Source organism: Macaca thibetana, chromosome 13 (assembly GCF_024542745.1).
Source record: "Macaca thibetana thibetana isolate TM-01 chromosome 13, ASM2454274v1, whole genome shotgun sequence".
Taxonomy (NCBI): domain Eukaryota; kingdom Metazoa; phylum Chordata; class Mammalia; order Primates; family Cercopithecidae; genus Macaca; species Macaca thibetana.
In genome coordinates, this window is record NC_065590.1 from 11464753 (window position 1) to 11486949 (window position 22197).

The window sequence follows — 22197 nt, forward strand, 5'->3', positions numbered from 1 at the left end:
TTTTTCTCTAATTACATCTTCACTTTTAAGTAACAAATACTCATAATAATTCATCTGAGTAGGAGGAAAAAACTAAGGTTTACTCTCAAATATTTATCTTAATTGGATTTTAATTTCCTTCAGTGAATAAAATGTTTCTAATGAGAACTTAGTACAGAGCCCCTTACCTATTGTACATAGAAAAATATCCAGAAATCAAGAATGACTTTGGATAAAAGATTTCATCATAAAAATATGATGTTTAAATCCTGAAACCACTGTACAAATATATTGAAATTGAATAATTAAGTAAATAGATGGTACATGGTAGAAGCCAGGTTTCTCACTGTTAGAGTAGGGAGTTACAGATGAGCAAGGAGAAAAGGCTAGAATAATTCATATAATATTGGATTAGAGTTGTAGACCACAGTATGAACTCTTTTCTGACTTAACATAAGTGTAGATGGATATATATATATTCTCCTTATCTTTTCGTATATGACATATACACCCTATATGAAAAGATAGGCAGAAAGGTGGCAATTGTTTTATCATTCCCATCTCACTTATTAGGTTGTCCGCCTGAACCCCATATGTATTTAAGTTTGTGACCTGTGGTACACTTAAATATTTTTTGAAATAAATATGCACTTGTGTATGTAAGTATATGTGTATGTAAGTATATATGTATGTGTTGGGGAATTTCATTAAAGAAGAAGTCATTGACTTAACAATGTATCTATATGTGTGTGTGTGTGTGTGTGTGTGTAAATAGTTGTTATTATTCACACATATTTCCAAACTTTTTTATCTGAGAGGAACTAGAAGCAATGATATCCCAGTAACAATGAGAATACCCGAAGCCCATGTCTTACTTCTTACTCCTATTCTCCAAAAAAGGAAATAGGATTTCTTGGCAAAATAGCTTACTCTACCACAGGAGCAGGAAATATACAAGATGAGCTTAGAACATTTCATGGTGGTAGGAGGTAAGAAAATGCTAAAATTAAACAAAAAACACAACAGTGGTGAAAGGGACACAAATAGCCACAGTAACATCTCTTAATTCCTGAGCTGGAATTATTAGTTAACAAAATAAATAATGTAGTATTGGATTGTAACTCAGAGTATAAAATAAATATCCATGAGACAAAACCAATATGAGTAAATGAATGAATACATAAACAAATAAGAAAGAATAGACAAAGTATCTATACAAAAGAATTTCAAGTAATTTATGTAATAACCCTTCCAAAGAAGGTAGAACATGATCACTCATGTTCTAATGTTGGCTGCAAATAGTGACTTCCTTCCAAAGAGTACAGCGTGGAAAGAAGAGTGGCGAAAATAATTCTGTAGTAGAAAAGCCTGAAAAATACCACTTCAGCCAGGTGGTCAATGTCAATATTAATAGTGATAAGTCATATAATTTATCATATGATGGCGTGTGTCCTTACTCTGTTGTAATAAGAATGGTATTTTACCTCTGTGGTAAGCTATTTCTCTTCTCCAAAACCCATGACCACAGCCTAATCATGAAAAAATATTAAACACACAAAAATTGAGGTACAGTCAATGAAATATCTGACCATTACTCTTAATGTACAACTAATATCTATCCAAAATAATTAAAAATTAAAAACAAGGAAATCTGATTCACCTCATAGTGCAGAGGAAACTAAGGTGATATGATGACTCATTGTTGTTCTCCTGAGTGGGATGCTGGAACACACACACACACACACACACACACACAAAATTACACAAAAACTAAGAAAAATGGAATCAAATATGAATATTGGAGATTAAACAACACACTTCTAAGTAACACATGTGTTAAGGAAGAAATTTCAAGGGAGATTTGAAAATATTTTAAACAAAATAAAAATAAAAGCATAACAACAATATTTGTGGGGTGTTGCAAAGGAAGTGCTTCAAAAGAAATTTACAGAATTAAACACACATATTAGAAAATTTTAAAAATTAAAATTAATTATTTAAGCATTCACCTTAAGAAATGGAAAAAAGGTAACAATTTTAATCCAAAGTAAATAGAAGAAAATAAATAATGAAGGTTAGAGAAAAAAAAAATAAAATTGAAAATAGAAAATCAATAGAAAAAATCAACAAAATTAGAGCTGATTCCTTTAAAAGGTCAATAAAATTAATAAGCCTCTAAGCAGGTTAACTAACAAAAATGGTAAAGGACACAAATTAGCAATATCAGAAATGAAAGAGTGAGCATCACTACAGATTCCATGGACATAATAGGATCATGAAGGAATACTATAAATAACTATATGACCATACATTTGATAAACAAGATAAAATGGACCAATTTCTTGAAAGACACAATCTGACAAAACTCACACAAGGAGACAATCTGACTAGGCCTGTATCTATTAAAAATTGAATTAATAATTAATAATATTTCATAATAAGAAGCATCAGGCCTAGATGAATTCACTGGTAAATGAACCAAATGTTTAAGATATAAATTATATCAGTTCTCCACAATTTCTTTCAGACTGTAAAAAGCACAAAGCAAATAATTTTTAACTCAATCTATTATGCCAGTATTTTTATAATACCAAAACTAGATAAAGACATTTTATGAAAAGAAAACTACAAATAAATATCTCTCATAAACATAGATAAAAAATCCTCAACAAAATCTTAGCAAGTCAAATCCAACAATGTATATTTTAAAAAATATAATAGTAAGTGAGCTTCCACCACATTAATAGTAAGTGAGCTTCATTCCATGCTTGGAAGGTTAGTTCAACATGTTTAAATCAAATAGCATAACTCATTACATCAGTAGGCTAAAGCAAACATATATGATCATATCCAAAAATACATAAAAAGTACCTGAGAAAAATTAACACTTATTCATGATAAAAAAAAAGAAAACCTCTCAGTAAACTAGGAGTAGAGGAGAATTTCTTTAACTTGATAAAAAATAGCTACCAAAAAACATACTGCTAACATTATACTCAATAATGAAAAACTCAAAGCTTTTTCACCAAGACTGGGAAGAAGATGCTAACAGAAAATCTTTGCACAATTAAGTTTAGCAGAGTTTATTTTCAGCAAAGAACAATTCATGAATCACACAGCACCCTGAAGCATTAGAAGTTCAGAGAGCTCCACCCAGCCACCTAGCAATGACAGCAGACATTATTTAGAGACCAAAACAAGGAAGCGACATACAAAAGTAGCTCGGTTGGTTACAGCTCAGCATTTTCCTTATCCCAATATGATGTGATGAGGCATTGGGCTTATATAGACATGGTCTGATCAGTTGGCAGCTTGTGATTGTCTAAATCTTGGCTGCTGTGATTGACTGAAAAAGTTGGCTTTTTATTATAAGTATGCACCCTTAAGTTAGGCTGCAGTTTGTTTATGCACTAAAGTTGAAGTTTGCTACATAGGAACTCAAGCTTAAAGGAAGCTTTAGGCTGAATTTAATTTAATTTTAAAAGCAAAGATGTTCTCTATCAACATTACTTTTCAACATGATGCTGGAAGTCCTAGCTAATGCAGTAATATAAGACAAGGAAATAAAAAATATACAGATTGCTAGAGAAGAAATAAAACTGTCGTTGAGTCCAACCGACATGATTGTCCATGTATAAAATCTAAAAGAATTGGCCAAAACCTTCCTGAAACTAATAAGCAATTATAGCAAAATTTCAAAATACAAGTTTGATATGCAAAAGCCGATTGTTTCACTATACACCAGCAATCATCAAGTGAAATTTGAAATTTAAAACACAATACCATTTATATTGGCACCCAAGAAATTGAAATATGTAAGTCTGAATCTAAACAAAATATACAAACTTATATGGGGAAAGCTATCAAGCTGTGAAAAAAGAAGTCAGGTCTATTAAGAAAAAGTCAAGTCTATTAAGTCAAGTCTATTAATAAAAACTTAATAAATAGAGTTATTCCATGTTCATGAATAGGAAGACTCCATATTGTCAAGATGTCCAGTCTTCCCAACTTGATCTATAGATTTTAATGCATTCCAAGTCAAAATTTACAGCATGTTATTTTGTGCAAATTCATAAACTTATTATACAATTCATATGAAGAGGCAAAAGAACGAGAATAGCCAACACAATATTGAAGAGAAATAAAGTTAGAGAACTGACACTATCCAATTTTGAAGACTTACCATAAAGCTATAGTTATCAAGGTAGTATGATAAAATGAGTTATCAAGTTATAAAAAGATATGGAGGAAACTTAAATACATATAACTAAGTGAAAGTAGCCTGTCTGAAAAGGCTACATGCAGTATGATTACAACTATAGGACATTCTGGAAAAAGCAAAACTCCGGAAAAAATAAAAAGATCAGTGCATGCCAGAGGTTAAAGAGGAGAAAGGGATAAATAAGCAGATTAGGGGATTTTTAGGGCAATGAAACTACTCTCTATGAGACCACAATAATGCAGACATGTCATTATACATTGTTCAAATCCATAGAACACATAACACCATGAGTGAACCCTAACATAAACTGTGAATGCTGGATGATAATAGAGTGTCAGTGTAGGTTCCTCAACTGTAACAAATGTACCACTCCAGTGGGGGATGTTGACAATGGGAAGACTGTGGGTCGGGTGTGCGCGTAGGATATATGGAAAATCTCTGTGCTTTCAGTTCAATTTTGCTTTTAACCTAAAACTCTTCTAAAAACTAAAGTGTTAAAAAAAATTCAGGATTACTACTGTCGTCACAAACCAGTCAATGTCAAATGTGTTCAGGTAGCTCACGGACTCACTCTAAAGTAGCGCCTTAGTAACAGTTGATTTATTTCAGCCCATTCATTACAGATCTTGAAAAACCTATGTTCTCTGTAAATGGAATCTTTTGCAGTGAATAAAAAGGCACATGCAAAACTATTATCTTAAAACAGCCTAATCTAAATTTTAATAGAGAAAGTTCTCAAAAGGATAAAAGAAAAATATTACTCTACTTTTACCTTTAAAGTAACACACAGTACAATAAAAACAGTTTCACATTTACATACATAGAAAGAAATTATTATTAAGCAGAACAGAAGTCTTTATTTTCTGTTCGATATTTTAACTGAAAAAGAAAAGAACATATTCTTTTGTATCAAAGAACTGAGCAAATGTAAAGGGGTGGAATGAAATGTAATTATAACTTGCTAAAAGTAAGTAGCATTGAAACTTATTAAAATTACATTTTTAATAAGAAGGTTAGAAAGGATTTATAAACAAAAAAGTGTCAGGTATTTAGCCTTAATACTATGAAATGCAAGTATACAATTTTGCCAAACACACCTGCTTTTCTTTTTATACAGGCAATTACCTGAATAGATGTTTTGTGCCAAACTATGAAGAAAAAAAGAGCATTAAATAATTGTTCCAAAAATGTTGATTTCAGATATATTTTTCTTCAATTCAATTCTGTTGACCAGGAGCCCTCAAGCAGAAAATGAGATGACTTTTAAATTTTAACTTGTAGACTTCCAAGCCATTTCCTGCCCCCAGTCATGTTTCTTTTCATAATTTACCCGGAATGCTGATTGGAAATAAAAACATGTAGTAGCAATATTAACTCGCAAGGATTTAAATAATAACGTTGCTTAAATCTCTGGGCGAGATAAAGGAGTCTGCAAAAATTAAGCGGTTACTTCTCAATAAAAATACAAATATTCCTGTACTGATCAAGTATGTTGAGGGATATATTTGTCTAAAGTATAACTGGCTTACAAACTTTTCAAATAGTAATAGTGAGAGCAATACCTGTTGCATTGTTTTTTCTAACATTTTATTATGAGAATGTTCACACATAGAGATGCACTGCATGAATTGAACTGTGTGGGAAAAATACTGAGTCTCATCACCCAGATTCTAGAATTAATGTTTACATAACTGCTCATGTATTCATTCCTATATTCATCAATCTATCTTTTTTCCCTAAATTTCGAAGTTGTAGTCATTAGCACATCTCCCCATAACATTTCATCATTCATGTCATTAATTCCAAGTAGATATTTGTTTATTTATTTTGAGGAAGAAGTTACATTTAGATTTAAGGTTAATATTGTCTCTTGCCTAATTTCTGTCAGTAGGGTCACAATAAGGTATCATCTCACTCCAGTTAGAATAGTTATTATCAAAATGACGAAAAAGTTAAAATGTTGGCAATGATGCAGATAAGAGGAAATCTTATACACTGGTTATATGAATATAAATAGTTTAACTCACAAAGGCAGAGATATATATTAAATTGAAAGATACATATAAGGTAAAAGTAACAGTACAACTAATAATATATCATGCAAACCATAAGCAAAATAGAACTTGATAGCTATGGTAATGTCAAACATACAGATTTTATTTTACTAGTTATTTTTGCCATATAATTATACTTTTATGCCAGATAATATTTTCCAGCATTTTTGAGATATGATTGACAAACATTGTATATTTTTGCAGTGAACTATATGATGTTTTGATATATGCATGCATTGTGAAATGATTGTCATAATCAAGCTAATTAACCTATCCTTCATTGTACATGGTTATTATTTATATTATTTATGAGAACATTTAAGATTTATTTTTTTACAAATTTCTAATATACAATACGGTATTGTTAAATATTGTCACTGTAGTATATATTAGATATCCAGATCTTATTTATTCTGCAAAACTGAAATGATGTGTCTTTTGACCAATATATTACCATTTTCCTCACTCTCAAAGCAAAAGAAATTTTAAAACCAAAACTGTTACTACATACCAATCAGACATTTTATAATGTTAAAACAATCAACCCAGTAAGAATATGTAGCAATTGTAAACATATATTCACCAAAGACACAGCCTCAAAATACATGAAATGAAAATTGACTTAATGAAAGACAGAACTAAGCAATTCAACTGTAATATTTGCATTGTGGTTTTGATTTGCATTTCCTTGATGATTAGTGATGTTAGTCATTTTTTCATATACCTGTTCACCATATATATAGCTATTTCAGAATGATGTCTATTGTGATCATTTGCCAACTTTTTAACCTGATTGGTTTTTGGTTATGTTTTGGTTTTGGTTTGGTTTTTGGTTTTGAGTTGTTTGAGTCCCTTGCAGATCCTAGATCTTAATTGGATATTATTTCCTTGTCAAATAAATAGTTTGTAAATATTTTTTTATTCTGCTTGTTGTCTTTTCATTCTGATAATTGTTTTATTTGCTGTGTAAAAGCTTTTCAGTTTAATATAATCTCAATTGTCTATATTTGCTTTTGTTGCCTGTGCTTTTGAATACATCTCCATAAAATCTTTGCCAATACCAAGATCCTGAATCATTTTCTCAATGTTTTTGTTTGTTTTTAAGTGATATAATAATTTGGAGTTTTAAAAGTCTTCAATCCATTTAAAGTTGTTTTTTGTTTATGATGAGTGATATGGGTCTAGTTTCATTTTTCTGCAAGGGACATATACTTTTCCCAGCAGCATTTATTAAAGAGACTGTCCTTTACCCAATGAGTGTTCTCCTTTGTCAAAAATAAATTGGCTATAAATGTGTAGATTTATTTCTGTCTTCTCTCTTATGTTTCTTTGTTCTGTGTGTTCACTTTTATAAAAGTACCATGCGGTTTTGTTCATGATAGCTTTGTATCATATTTTGAAGTCAGATAATGGGATGCCTCCAGATTTTTTCTTTTTGCTCAGGATTGCATTGGCTCTTCATGGATTTTTGTAGCTCCAAATACATTTTAACTTTTTTTTTTCTATTTCTTTGAAGAATGCCTTTGGAATTTTGATAAGATTGTATTGAATTTGGAGTTGACTTTTGGTAGTATGGTCATTTTCACAATGTTAATTTTTCCAATCCATGAATATTGAACATATTTCAATATTCCCAATATTACATTCCCAAAGGAATATAAATCATTCTATTATAAACATAAATGCACATGTATGTTTATTGCAGCACTATTCACAAAAGCAAAGACATGGATTCAACCCAAATTCCCATCAATGATAGACTGGGTAAAGAAAATGTCATACATGTATACCATAGAATACTATGCAGCCCTGAAAAGGAACAAGATTATGTGTTTTGCAGGGACATGGATGGAGCTGGAAGCCATTACCCTCAGCAAACTAACACAGGAACAGAAAACCCAAACACCACAAGTTCTCACTCATAAGTGAGAACCGAACAATGATCACACCTGGACACAGGGAAGGGAGCAATACATACCGGGGACTGTCAGTGGAAGGGGAGTGGTGAGAGGGAGAGCATTAGGGTGAATAACTAATGCATGTGGGGCCTAATATCCAGATAATGGGTTGATCTGTGCAGCAATCCATCATTACACACATGTACCTGTGTAACAAACCTGCACATGCTGTAGACGTATCCCAGAACTTAAAACAAAATAAAATTAAAAACAAACAAACAAACCAAAAAGTACTCCACTAAAATTTAGACTCCACTAAATTTTTCTTTTTCTAAAACTGCTAGTACTGGTAAAAAAAAAAAAAAAAAATCAGTAAAGTTGCAGGACACAAAATTGATCATATAGAATTTCTATAAACTGACAGCCAAGAATCTCAAAAAAAAAAAATCAAGGACAATATTCCATTTCAATGGCTACAAAAGATGTAAAATTCCAGGAATAAATTTAACCAAAGAAGGAAAATATCTCTACAAGAAAAACTATACAACACTAATGAAGGAAATCATAAAGAACACATAAAAAATGTAAAGACACCCTAGAACTTAAAGTATAATAATAAAAAAAAAATGTAAAGACACCCTATGCTCATGGTTTGATAGAATTACTAGTGAAAATATCAATACTACCAAAAGTTATCTGCAGACTTGATGCAAATGCTATCAAAATATCAACAACATACTTTACAGAAATAGAAAAAATGACCCTAAATAATTTATGGAATCACAGAATATCCCAAATAGACAAACCAATCCTGAGGAAAAACAACAAAACTAAGGCATCACACTACCTGACTTCAAAATATATTACAGAGCCACAGTAATCAAAATAACATGGTACTGGCATAGAAATGGACACATCAACTAATGGAACCAATTAGAGAACCCAGAAATAAATACATGCTTTTACAGCTAACTTATTTTTAACAATGGTGACAAGAATATACACTAGATAAAGAACAGTCTCTTCAATAAATAGTGTTAGTAAAACTGAATGTTCATATGCAGAAGAATGACTCTGGACTCCTGCCTCTTATCATATGCAAAAGTTAAACTAAAATGAATTAAAGACTTAAATCTAAGATCTGAAACTGCAAAACATTTAGAATAAAACATTAGAGAAATGATTCAGGACATTGGTATGGGCAAAGATTTTATGGGTAAGATCTCAGGCAACAAAAGTAAAGGTAGAAAAATGAGATTTGATAAAAGTAAAAAGCTTATGCCAAGCAAAGGAAACCATCAACAAAGTAAAAAGAAACCTTACCAAGTAAGGTAAAGTACTTGCAAATTATCTGACCAAAGATTAGTAGCCAGAATATATAAGGAACTAAAATAACACAATGGGCAAAAAACAATCCAGTTGTGAAGTTGGCAAAAGATCTGAGTAGATATTTCTCAAAAGAAGACAGATAAATGGCCAATAGAAACATGAAAAAATGCTCAACATCTCTAATCATCAGCAGAATGCAAAACAAAACCACAATGACATATCATCTCACCCAAGTTAAAATGACTTTTATCAAAAAGATTAAAAATAAAAGACATTGGTGTGGATTTGAGTAAAGAGGCATCCTTGTACATCACTAATGGGAATTACATTAATTCAGCCACCACAGAAAACAGCATGGAAGTTTCTCAAGAAACTAAAAACAGAGTTATCAAATAATTCAACAATATCATTTCTGGGTATAGATCCAAAGAAAGGAAATTAGTATATTGAAGACATATCTGCACTGCCTTGTTCATTGCAACACTACTCACAGTGACTAAGGTATGAAGTCAGCCTAGTATTGGAAGTTCTGGCCAGGGTGATCAGGAAAAAGAAAGAAATAAAGGGCATTGGAATAAGAAGAAAGGAAGTCAAACTATCCCTGGTTGCAGAAGACATAATCCTACATCTAGAAAACCCCATAGTCTCAGCTCAAAACCTTAAGCTGAGAAACAACTTCAGTAGTCTCAGGATACAGACTCAATGTGCAAAAATTACTAGGATTCCTATACAGCAACAACAGCCAAGCCGAGAGCCAAATCATGAACAGATGCCCATTCACAGTTGCCGGTTTCCAAGGAGAATGCTTCCCACATTTGCCTATTCAGTATGATGTTGGCTGTGGTTTTGCTATATATGGCTCTTATTGTTTGAGTATGTTCCTTCAATACCTACGTTATTGAGAGTTTTTAATGTAAGCGGATATTGCATTTTATCAAAAGCCTTTTCTGCATCTATTGAGATAATCGTGTGGTTTTTGTCTTTAGTTCTGTTTATATGATGAAACATATAACCCCATAAAAAAGTGGGCAAAGGACATGAACAGATACTTCTCAAAAGAAAACATACATGTGGACAACAATCATATATACATAAAAGCTCAGCATCACTGATCATTAGAGACATGCAAATCAAAACCACAATGAGATACCATCTCACCCCAATCAGAATGGCTACTATTAAAAAGTCAGAAAATACTACTCAAAGTAATTTATAGATTCAATGCTAAACCCATCAAGCTACCATTGACTTTCTTTACAGAATTAGAAGAAACTACTTTAAGTTGCATATGGAACCAAAAAAGAGCCCGCATAGCCAAGATTATCCTAAACAAAAATAACAAAGCTGGAGGCATCATGCTACCTGACTTCAAACTATTCTACAAGGCTACAGTAACCAAAACAGCATGGTACTGGTACCAAAACAGATAGACAGACCAGTGGAACAGAATAGAGGCTTCAGAAATAACACCACACAACTACAATGATCTGATCTTTGACAAACTTGAACAAAACAAGCAATGGGGAAAAGGATTCCCTATTTAATAAATGGTGTTGGGAAAACTGGCTAGCCATATGCAGAAAACTGAAATTTGACCATTTCCTTACACCTTATACAAAAATTAACTCAAGATGGATGAAAGACTGAAATGTAAGACCTAAACCCATAAAAACCCTAGAGGAAAACTTAGGCGATACCATTCAGGATATAGGCATGGGCAAAGACTTCATGACTAAAACACCAAAAGCAGTGGCAACAAAAGCCAAAATTGACAAATGGGATCTAATTAAACGAAAGAGCTTCTGCACAGCAAAATAAATTATCATCAGAGTGACCAAGAAACCTACAGAGTGGGAGAAAATTTTTGCGATCTATCCATCTGACAAAGGGCTAATATCCAGAATCTACAAAGAACTTAAACAAATTTACAACAAAAACAAAAAACATCAAAAAGTGGCCAACGAATATGAACAGATACTTCTTTAAAAAAGACATTTATGCAGCCAACAAACATATGAAAAAAACCTCATCATCATTGATCATTAGAGAAATGCAAATCAAAACCACAATGAGATACTACCTCACTCTAGCTAGAATGGCGATCATTAAAAAGTCAGGAAACAACAGATACTGGAGAGGATGTGGAGAAATAGGAATGCTTTTACACTGTTGGCGGGAGTGTACATTAGTTCAACTATGTGGAAGACAGTGTGGCGATTCCTCAAAGATCTAGAACTAGAAATACCATTTGACCCAGCCATCCCATTACTGGGTATATACCCAAAGGAATGTAAATTATTCTACTATAAAGACATATGCACACATATGTTTATTGCACTGTTCACAATAGCAAAGACTTGGAACCAACCCAAATGCCCATCAATGATAGACTCCATAAAGAAAATGTGGCACATATATACTATGGAGAACTATGCAGCCATAAAAAAAGGATGAGTTCATGTCATTTGCAGGGACATGGATGAAGCTGGAAACCCTCATTCTCAGCAAACTAACACAACAGAAAACCAAACACCACATGTTCTCACTTATAAGTGGGAGTTATACAATGAGAACACATGGACACAGGGAGGGGAACATCACACACAGGGGCCTATCAGGAAGTGGAGGGCTGGGGGAGGGATAGCATTAGGAGAAATACCTAATATAGATGATGGGTTGATGGTTGCCGCAAACCACCATGACACATGTATACCTATATAACAAAACTGCACATTCTGCACATGTATCCCAGAACTTAAAGTATAATTTAAAAAAATAATAAAAATACATTAAATTTGGGGAGATACTATACTAACTCTTTGGGTCTTTTAAAACACACAAATTAAATAAAAAAATAACAGGTGCTGGAGAGGTTGTGGAGAAAAAGGAACACTTACACACTGTTGGTGAGAGTGGAAATTAGTTCAGCCATTGAACCAATGAGACTGAGAGTGGTGATTCCTCAAAGACTTAAAGACAGAAATTCATTTAGGTCTCAAAGACCTAAAGACAGTAATACCATTTGACCCAGCAATCCCATTTCTGGGTATATACCCAAAAGAATATAACTCATTCTGTTATAATGACACATACATGCATGATGCTCATTGCAGCACTATTCACAATAGCAAAAACATGGGATCAACATGAATGTCCATCAGTGATAGACTGGAAAAAGAAAATGTGGTACATGTACACCCTGGAATACTAGGCAGCCATTAAAAAGAACGAGATCATGTCCTTTTAGGAATGTGGATAGAGCTGGAGGACATTATCCTTAGCAAACTAACACAGGAATGGAAAACCAAATACCACGTATTCTCACTTATAAATGGGAGCTAAATGATATGAATACATGGACACATGGAGGGGGACAATATACACTGCGGTCTTTCAGAAAGTAGAAGGTGGGAGGAAGGAGAGAATCAGTAAAAATAACTCATGGGTACTAGGCTTAATACCTTGGTAAACTTGTGTCGTAGGGGTTTGTTGTATAGATTATTTCATCACCCAGGTATTAACAAACCTGCAGTTGAAGAACAGTTTTGATCCATATAGAAGTCCTAAGTAATTATGTAACACACCTGCACTTGTACCCCTGAATTTAAAAGTTAAATAAATTCAATATATTTTAAATAATAAGAGCAAGGAGAGGGAGGCCGAGGTGGGCGGATCACGAGGTCAGGAGATGGAGACCATCCTGGCTAACACGGTGAAACCCCGTCTCTACTAAAAACACAAACAATTAGCTGGGCGTGGTGGCACACACCTGTAGTCCCAGCTACTCGGGACGCTGAGGCAGGAGAATCGCTTGAACCCAGGAGGCTGAAGTTGCAGTAAGCCAAGATCGGCACCACTGCACTACAGCCTGGGCAACAGAGCGAGACTCTGTCTCAAAAAAAAAAAAAAAAAAAAAAAAAGCAAAGATAAAAATATATTCAGAGGATCTTTTGCATTCATCTACATACTTCTAAGTTTTGGTAGCCATTTTTTTTTTTTTAACTGTGGAATCAAGTTACTATCTTGTATCATTCTCTTACTCCAAGATGCATTTCTTCTACTGACCTTTATGAGAATGTATTCACATATTATTTCTTTATCTGCTGAAAGCTCAAAAACTCAATTTTACAACTTTTTGTACAGTTGTCATTTAAATTAGTTATCACCACAAGAAACAAAAATATAGTTATCATTGCATTTAGAATTACCTATATAATTTTGTTTACTACTGCTGTTTACTTCTTCACGACATTTTGAATTACAGAATGTTGTCACTTCCTTTCGGCCTGAGGAAATTCATTTAGTGTTTCTTTTAAGGCAAGCTGACAATGAATAAATTGTGTTAGGGTTTGTTTATCTTGAAATGGCATTTATTTTGTCTCTATTTTTGAAGAAAAGTTTTGCTCCATATAGAATTTCTAAGTAAAAGGTTTTTTCTCTCTCTCTGCACTTGGAATATGTCATCTTATTCTCTTTTGAAATTCATCGTTTACCATGAGGGTTAATTATGAATCTTATTGTGGTTCCATTGTACAAAATGAATCATTTTTCCTCTGGTTACTCTCAAGATATTTTTTTGTTATTGTTTTTCAACAGCCTGACAAAAACATTTCTAGATGTTAAACTTTTTGTATTTATCCTATTTGGACTTCGTTACACTTCATGTATGTGTAAATTAAATTTTTCAATCTAATTTGAAAAAATGTTGGTCATTAAATATTACTTTTTTTCTTTCTTTTTCCTCCTTCCCTCTCCCTCTTGAAGTCCCCTTATGTATTGGTATCTTAGTAGGGTCCTACAAGTTTCTGGGGCTTTTTTCATTTTTCTTCATTCCTTCCTGTTCTTCAGATTATGTTGCTCCATTGACTTACCTTGAAATTCACTGATTCCTTTTTCTGCCTGCTCAAATTTGCTTTGAACACCTCTGCTGAATTTTTCATTTCAGGTACTATACTTTTCAACTGGAATATTTCCAGAAAGCTCTTTCTTGTATTTTCTCTTTACTGATATTCTAGTTTTGATTAGTCACTCTTCTTATGTCCATTTCACAATTGAAACATGGTTTTCTCAGTTCTTTGAACATGTTTACAGTACATGCTTTGAATTCTGTCTGATAAGTCTAACATGTAGGTTCCCTCAGATACAGAATCAATTGATTCCTGTGTGGTTTCCTACATCTAGGTTATACTTACCTGTGTCTTTGCACATCTCATACATTTTTGTTGACTACTGGATATTTTAAGATAATGTTATTTGAGCAACTCTGCTGATATCCCCAGTCATGGCAGTTGATGCTGTTTTCCTTTATAGTTGTTTAATGACTTGGATGAACTAAGAAGGTGGAGTCTGTTTCCCTATAGTGTGTGGCTATAATGTCTGCTCCATATTTTTAATATTATCCTTATTTTTATGTTTAAACTGGACTTCCTAAATGTCAATTTGCAAAATAAATTTAGATTTCTGATCATAAATTAAATCATGTTAACAAATAATGCCTTGTGTAAAGGGAAAATTTCTCTGACCTCACAAATAGTTTTGTGATCATGTCAGCAGCCAAGAGTAAAAGGAAACGTCAGTTGGTTGCTTCATACCACTATGATAGATTTTTCCTTTTTTTAAAAGTAAACAATCCTGAACATTGTTCTAGACAGTGTACAAGACACTGTAGCATTTGTCTTGGCTTACATGACATGAATGGCTTATTTGATTTCAGTACACATATACAATTTTTATGTAAACATGGTGTTTTATAATATTTCTAATTCAATTACTGATAATTATTAATATTCTGTGCTTCAATTCTGTCCACCAAATCAATGATGGCTTCTTAACATGTATTATACTCTAGCAAACATGCAAAATGCCAAAAGTCACAATTTTTAAAATCTCATACTTCAAAATTATATTTCAAAAGTTATTGCTCTGTGATACACAATCGATTTTTTTTAAACCACTCAGGATATACAGAGCTTATAGATTCACTCTGATTTTATGTGTAGATTCAAAAAGTAACTCAGCATGAGTTAAAGGCAGACATAGTATTATGCATATGAATGTATTTTCATGTTTGTGCTATCCTTTTCCATATCTCTTTTCCTAATTGACAAATAACAATTGTACATATTCATGGGATGCGTGGTATTGCTTCTGTACATACAATGCATAGAATCAGGTCAGGGTAAATAGCAAATCTATCATCTCAAACATTTATCATTTCTTTGTGCTAAAGTGTTCAATATCCTCCTTCTAACTCTTTGAAGCTATGTAATACATTACTATTAACTATAGTCATCCAATAGTGGTATAGAAGACTAGAATTTATTTCTTCTATCTAGTTATGAAGATATGTTATTCCCCACATGATAAGAAGACAACAAGTGTATAGTGCATGTCAAAATCTGAGACACAACATTTTCACAAGATGCTTCACCATATAAAAGAATCGAGTGATTTTAAAAGTTTGGAAAACAGTACATATCATCCCCATTTTGGTGATGTATATGTTAGTTTTTTAAATGATCTGTGAATCCTCAGTATCAAAATAAAACAAAACAGAATCTTATTGGACTTAGCATCCCTCAGCATCCAGATATTTTGGAAAATATTAAATAACATTACTTGGAGTGAATATTCTATGGTATGTGCTTTGAAAATTATTCTCTAATGGGATTAAAACAGATTTTCTTGCAGTCTATTTTATCACAACAACCTGTCTGGGATTATTAAACACTCTCAGTAGATTTTCTTATATAATTCTAAGGGTGTCTACTGGAGTTTTATTATGCCCACTGAATGAGCCTTATCTATATTGCTGCCCAGTTTATACAGTAATAAACCCAGATGCTTTCAAGAATAACTAATGGCACATAAAATTTCCCCTGTTTTAAGATGAATTGCATATGAGACAATTCTATTCTTTTTGAATTTTGTTTATTTAGGTTTATCTATATCCACAAGCAATTTAATATTCATTTCCAATGGCAAAATGTATAACAAAAATGTGATGAGTTTTTACAATGCACCTATTGACCAGAAAATGAAAGGTATACATTAATTGTAAAATACTTCTCATGGATATATAGGGCAAGAGATCAAAAATGGTTTAAAATTACATTTTGGCATTATTATAATTGGAATCTTAGTAAGTAGTCATCAAAATGAAAGAGACATAAAAGATTGACAACATTGATTTCCGGAATTAACAGTAACCTAAACTTCCACTTCTATTAAAAACCCACTCTCTTGTATACACTTTCGTTTGGCAGCTTTCTCTTGGAAAATATTGCAGTCAATATTTCCTAAAGGAAAACCAACATGAAACTGGGAGTAAATTTTAATTTGTTGCTTGAAAATAAGCTCACGGAAAAGTCTCCTTACCATGTGAAATTCTGTAAGGAATTTTATAGAAATACAAAGTGTCAAAACAAAATATAATAGCTATTTTCATGACTCAAACTAAATCTGAAATAGTGTTAAAATGATTTGAAAACACAAGGTCTGCATGCTGCATAATCCTATGTAATTAATGTATTATTTCTTTTTAAATATAGTTTACTAACATTTATCCTTTATACAAAAAGCAACTGAGTATATAGTATTGATGTTAATAATGGAGCAAAGAGAGGAGAAATGTGTGATTTGGCTTCTATTTTCCTATAAAGCATAACCTATGTTGATCAGGTTACCCATGTCTAATATCTCATCTATTCTCAACAAAAAAATACACAGAAACTTCTAGGATGTTGAAATTAAACATTTTAGGGCACTTCCTGCATCTTTAAGTCAGGGTCACCTATTCTTTAGCTACCCAGATCATGCCTTTTTAAAATTTCTGACCTGACCAAAACATATTTCAGTTTTATTTCACCTTGTTCCCCACATGAGAGAGAAACTTTATCCTTTTTTTAGTCCTTCCCTTAGACTTGGCATTTATATTTTATTTTTTGGGATCACTCTTGACTTTTCTAAGAACTTTGGCCAGATATTTATTACTGAGTAATTCCTCCCATGGTAGCTCATATTAAGATAACTCAAATGTGATTTCAGATCAGACAATTCAAAGCGCATCAAGTCTCCTTGGTATGTGTCAAAGCCTAGGGAGTCGGAATATAACTCAGGAAATATGGCAGATATTTCTTCTGCTCAGAGCTCCCACAAACCTATTGAACAGTCACGCCATAATGCTAAAGGTTTCTTGTAGAATGAGGCCCCACTTACATTTCACCATTTGCAAGGTGACTATGTTATATTCTGGGGGAAGAAAGAGCAAGAACCTGGCATTCTCTTCTTGACCCACTTTGGAAAAGTGAAAATAAGAACATGCAAGTGGTGGAAAGATCATGTGTATGGCAGAGGGCATCAGGATGGTGTTCAAAACACTGCTCAGGTTCTTCCTCCATTTTAGCCAAGTAAACTCTGATCAGACACATCCTCCCACGGATAACTATAAATTCTGGGCAAAAAAATAAATAAATAAATAAATAAATAAATAAATAAATAAAAGTAAATGAAGGTACTGAAGAAAAATCAAACCTAGGCAGGTATGAAGAAAAGTCAATAATTAAAAGAAAAATGGCCCAGGGCAAGTGTTTCATTTATTATGGCTTTAAGCTTGAAGGTAGGTTCCATTTTCTACTATTCAAGGCAGTAAACACTACAGTAGATAAACCTACCATCTTTATTTCTGCTTTTAAAAACTCAGAACACAAAGTTCAGAAAACCACACCTGCTGGAAATTGAGACAGAAAATCCTGGAAAAGAGAAAATGGGGAGCCTTACATTTTGTGTACAAACTCTATCAACATCTGTAGATGATCACCTCTGAACCACACATGCATAAGGCAGACTCCAAAAAGACCATCAAAAGCTAAAAGAACTAAGCTAAGATTAGAGTTGCCTCCCTCCACAGGGAAGACAGAAACTGCAGTGTGAATTCATCCATATTAGCTGTCTGCTTGTGACAGAGTGGAGGGGAGAGAAATAAAGGACATCAGCAAAATGATACGGTAGACAGCTCCAAAATCCTATCACTCCAAAAAAAATTTCAAAAACAAGCAGAAACAGAAAAACTGCCAGAACTCTATAAAACAAAGGTATATAACAAACAGGTAGATGCTGTATCAAGATAAAGTAACTTTGATTTGTTTGTAACTCCATTTTTTATTTTCTATAGGATTTAAAACACAAATTCATAAAAATGATTACACATCCATGTTACAATGTGTGAAGATGAAATTTGTGACAATGACGATATATGGGGCAGGGAAAGCACTATACTAGAAAAGAGTCTTCGTATGCTGTTAAAGGTAAGTTTTATCAATTTGAACTAGATCAAACTTATTCGACCTGTCTTGTTGTTTTGTTTTAGGCTTTTAACAGCCTAAAGCCATGATTTTTACTTTCTGTCTCTAGTGATAAGCAGATAAGAGAAATGAGGAAGGGGCTTTTTTGGCCCAACCAGAAACGAAAACTAAACACCCATGACTGTATTCTCTCCCTTGGACACCCCTGAGCTAGATAATTAGAAACTTAGAATATTAATTGTAATTCCCAGTATAGCTACTAAGAAGAAAACTAAAAATAGATACATAAAGGGAAATAAGAAAAAAAATAAACAAAATGAAGGGAGGAATGGAAAAATGAGGAATAAACAACACTTAAAGAAATGGGAAACAAATAGCAAAACAGCAAAGGTTGTATCAAGACAAAGTAACTTTGATTTGTTTGTAACTCCATTTTTTATTTTCTATAGAATTTAAAACACAAATTCATAAAAATGATTATACATCCATGTTACAATGTGTGAAGATGAAATTTATTTATTTTTTTAATTTATTTTTATTACTGGTTAATTTTATTTACTAGTTATTTTTATTACTGGTTAAATATAAACAGATTAAACCATATAAAGAGATTGGTAAATTGAAACATGAGCTGACAGTACGCTATTTACAACAGACTCAATTTAGATACAAAGACACAAATACATCTCAAAAATGATGGAAGACATTTCATACAAATTACAACCAAAAGGGAGATGGAGAGTCTGTAGTATCAGACAAAATAGACTTCAAGTCAGTAACTGCTATAAGAGGCCAAAATGATTATTATATACTTAAAGACTCAATTCTCCAAGGTCATGCAACAGTTTTAAGTCTACATGTGCCAAACAACAAAGCCCCAAAATACATAAAGGAAGCAAACACTGAAAATATCAAAAGGAGAAATAGACAGTTCTAAATAATAATTGGAGACTTCAATAACTCACTTTAGTCATAAATATAATAGCCAAATTAACAAGGAAACAGAACTCCAACACCACTATACAACAATTAAACCGGATCTGCGTCAAGATGGCCAAATAGAAACAGCTTCAGCCTCCAGCTTGCAGTGTGAGTGACACAGAAAACGGGTGACTTCTGCATTTCTAACTGAGGTACCGGGTTCATCTCACTGGGGTGTGTCAGACAGTGGGTACAGGACAGTGGGCGCAGCCCAGTGAGTGACATCCGAAGCAGGGCAAGGCATCACCTAACCTGGGAAGCACAAGGGGGAAGGGAATTCCCTTTCCTAGCCAAGGGAAACCATGACACACAACACCTGGAAAATCATGTCACTCCCACCCTAATACTGCACTCTACCAAGGGTCTTAGCAAACGGCACACCAGGAGATTATATCCCGTGCCTGGCTCAGAGGGTCCCAAGCCCATGGAGCCTCCCTCATTGCTAGCACAGCAGTCTGAGATCAAACTGCATGGTGGCAGTGAGGCTGGGGGAGGGGCACCCACCATTGCTGAGGCTTAAGTAGGTAAACAAAGCAGCAGGGAAGCTCGAACTGGGTGGAGCCCACCACAGCTCAAGGAGGCCTGCCTGCCTCTGTAGACTCCACCTCTGGGGACAGGGCATAGCCAAACAAAAGGCAGAGAAGCATCTGCAGATGTAAATGTCCCTGTCTGACAGCTTTGAAGAGAGTAGTGGTTTTCCCAGCATGGAATTTGAGATCTGAGAACTGACAGACTGTCTGCTCAAGTGGGTCCCTGACCCCGAGTAGGCTAACTGGGTTACATCCCCCACTAGGGGCAAACTGACAACTTACACTTCACATGGCTGGGTACACCTCTGAGACAAAGCTTCCAGAGGAAAGATCAGACAGCAACATTTGCTGTTCAGCAATATTCTATCTTCTGCAGCTTCCACTGCTGATACCCAGACAAACAGGGTCTGGAGTGGACCTCGAGCAAACTCCAACAGACTTGCAGCTTAGGGTCCTGATCGTTAGAAGGAAAAATAACAAACGAAAGGACATCTATACCAAAATCCTATCTGTACGTCACCATCATCAAAGACTAAAGGTAGATAAAACCACAAAGATGGGGAAAAAGCAGTACAGAAAAGTTGAAAATTCTAAAAATCAGAGCATCTCTCCCCTTCCAAAGGAATGCAGCTCCTCACCAGCAACGGAACAAAGCTGGATGGAGAATGACTTTGACGAGTTGAGAGAGGAAGACTTCAGATAATCAAACTTCTCCAAGCTAAAGGAGGAATTACGAACCCAGCGCAAAGAAACTAAAAACCTTGAAAAAAGATTTGATGAATGGCTAACTAGAAAAACGAATGCAGAAAAGTCCTTACATGACCTGAATAGAGATGAAAACCATGACACGAGAACTACGTGACAAATGCACAAGCTTCAGTAACTGACTCGATCAACTGGAAGAAAGGGTATCAGTGATTGAAGATCAAACTAATGAAATGAAGTGAGAATAGAAGTTTAGAGAAAAAAGAGTAAAAAGAAATGAACAAAACCTCCACAAAATATGGGACTATGTGAAAAGACCAAATCTACATCTGATTGGTGTACCTGAAAGTGATGGGGAGAATGGAACCAAGTTGGAAAACACTCTGCAGGATGTTATCCAGGATAACTTCCTCAACCTAGCAAGGCAGGCTAACATTCAAATTCAGGAAATGCAGAGAATGGCACAAATATACTCCTTGAGAAAAGCAACTCCAAGACACGTAATTGTCAGATTCACCAAATTTGAAATGACTGAAAAAATGTTAAGGGTAGCCAGAGAGAAAGGTCAGGTTACCCACAAAGGGAAGCCCATCAGAGTAACAGCAGATCTCTCAGCAGAAACTCTACAAGCCAGGAGAGAGTGGGGGTCAATATTCAACATTCTTAAGGAAAAGAATTTTCAACCCAGAATTTCATATCCAGCCAAACTAAGTTTCATAAGTGAAGGAGAAATAAAATCCTTTACAGACAAGCAAATGCTGAGAGATTTTGTCACTACCAGGCCTGCACTACAAGAGATCCTGAAGGAAGCACTAAACATGGAAAGGGACAACCAGTACCAGTCACTGCAAAAGCATGCCAAAATGTAAAGACCATCAATGCTAGGAAGAAATTGCATCAACTAATGAGCAAAATAACCAGCTAACATCATAATGACAGGATCAAGTTCACATATAACAATACTAACCTTAAATGTAAATGGGATAAATGCTCCAATTAAAAGACACAGACTGGCAAATTGGATAAAGACTCAACACCCATCAATTTGCTGTATCCAGGAGACCCATCTCACATGCAGACACACACGTAGGCTCAAAATGAAGGGATGGAGGAAGATCTACCAAGCAAATGGAAAACATAAAAAGGCAGGGTTTGCAATCCTAGTCTCTGCTAAAACAGACTTTAAATCAACAAAGA